The sequence below is a fragment of the Drosophila ananassae genome, chromosome 3L, assembly GCF_017639315.1.
Source record: "Drosophila ananassae strain 14024-0371.13 chromosome 3L, ASM1763931v2, whole genome shotgun sequence".
Lineage (NCBI taxonomy): Eukaryota > Metazoa > Arthropoda > Insecta > Diptera > Drosophilidae > Drosophila > Drosophila ananassae.
Window position 1 is genome coordinate 21,971,394 of NC_057929.1, and position 2,142 is coordinate 21,973,535.

A 2,142-nucleotide genomic window follows, 5' to 3' on the forward strand; every position below is an offset into this window, starting at 1 on the left:
AGGTTAATGCCAGGGTCACCCACCTCTGAGTCTGCTGACTCAGATTGTTTGTTCATGTACTGCTTGCGCATTTCGGCTTAGCTGGCTGGTTTTTACTTGCATCGGTCAGTCGGTCATTCTTCCCGCTGATATGCTGCTTCTGCTTTTGGCGCCGTCTACTAGTGCTGGGTTAATAGGTTGGATATAGTTTTATGCTTATTACTAATTGTTTATAGGTGAGAAAATCGGTTAGTGGGTTTTTATATTGCGACATGCTGATGCATATTGATTGGATCAAATTACTAAGTGTGCATATAGGGTAGTAGGTCTTGGCACTAGGTGCCAACAATAAGGTTCCTTCCTAAGGTTTATAAGGTCGTATACCAAGGCGGATTCGTTGAAGCGGACGGATATTTTCACGGCACGCAAACGTCGAAAAATATGTTCAAAGTGTAATAAAATGTTTGTAATATGATGTTTATATCTTCGCATGCCAGTAAATCAGACCAATCAAATTCCGAAATTAAGTTATTTAATTTCATAAAGTAAGACTTACGAAAGAAACGAACTTTCTGAGATTTAAGTGTAGACTTAAGGTCAATTAAGGAAATTTTTTCGATTGAAACCTCAACAGTGGGATGATATGGATCCTCAAGGATAGAAAGAGGCAAAGTTCTGGAAAGAGTAATTCCATCAGGATCAGAAACGAAACATAAGTCCAACAGCTGACCTAAAGAATTTCTAACGTGGTTAATTTGCCCGAGTGACATGTCAAACATGCCCACAGGGAAGTCGTGGTGGGAGTTAAGCTGTAAAGACGGTGAATTTTCAACATTTGACCACATAAGTTCGGGGATATTAAAGTCACCCAGAGCTATCAGCTGGTCACCATCAGACAGACGATCGAAAACCAAACGAATAGCGGACAAATATTGCCAGTATGTTGGCGGTTCGGACGAAGGTGGTATGTAAGAACAGGTAACATACAAAGATTGATCGGACAAAGTGATTTTGATGCAAAGGAATTCAATTTCACCAAACTCTTGTGATTTTACCTCTTCAGAAGCGAGTTTGGAGTCTACAGAGATTAACACTCCTTCTCCTCTTCGCAGAGTTTTATCACATCTAAAAGTGGTGTACCTACTAGGAAAAACTTCGGAGCTTAAGATCTCTGGCTTTAACCAAGTTTCTGTAAATACAATAATGTGAGATGCAAAGAAAGAACTATCAGAATACAGTTTGGGAAGTTTACTACGTAACCCTCTTGTATTCTGATAGGTAAGTGTTAGAGAAGACATTAGTTTTTTAAAACAGAGGAAGATGAGGTGGAAGGTTGGTCAGTGGCCGTAACATGTGGGAGTTTTACACCCACAGGTTTGGTTATTTTTTATTCACCGTACTTGGCTGATGTTCTTGGACGAAAATATTCTCTGGCCAAACGCTGGCGGAACAAATTGTCTTGAACATCTGCAAGGGCACACGTATTTTGAAAGATGACGTGTGCCTGGTGTATGAATATTTAAATTTTGTAATGTCCACCACCTTTATGTCGACTTTTGTTTTGGCTTTGATGTAAGCCGAGATATCAATCTCAGAAGTATCAAAAATATGTTTCGATGATGGGATTACCTGCAAGTGTTTTGGTGCCACCGCAACTAGTGCAGCGGCATCAGTACGTACCGGGGGTCCGGACGGTTGATTGCCCTGTTTGGTGACTGTTACAGGGGTTTGAATTATTGGGGGTGGGGTCACTTGAAGCGAAGCCACAGAGGACATATCGGACAATTGCTCATTAATCCTGAGATATTCGAAAGCCGAATTTTTCTCAGTTTGAAACTTGGGGTGGCCAGAGATATAAGCGGCTGCATAGTTGTCGGCTGAGCAGGCTGAAGACTACTAAACTGTGTATCGAGCGCACAGAGTTGGTCATTGATTTTTCGAAAACCACTAATCAACTCCTTGAAACCACTTTTAGTCTGCCTCATGAACGATCTCATTTCGGCCTGAACAGCACGACAACCGTTACAGCAAAAGTGGAGACCAGACCTACGCGAGATTGCATCCGAAACTGAGGCCGTCAACCCGGCACACTTAGCGTGTAAAACGTTTTCACAGAGCCAGCAATGGATGGTAGGCTGGGAAGACGAGATTGTCTTATTACAA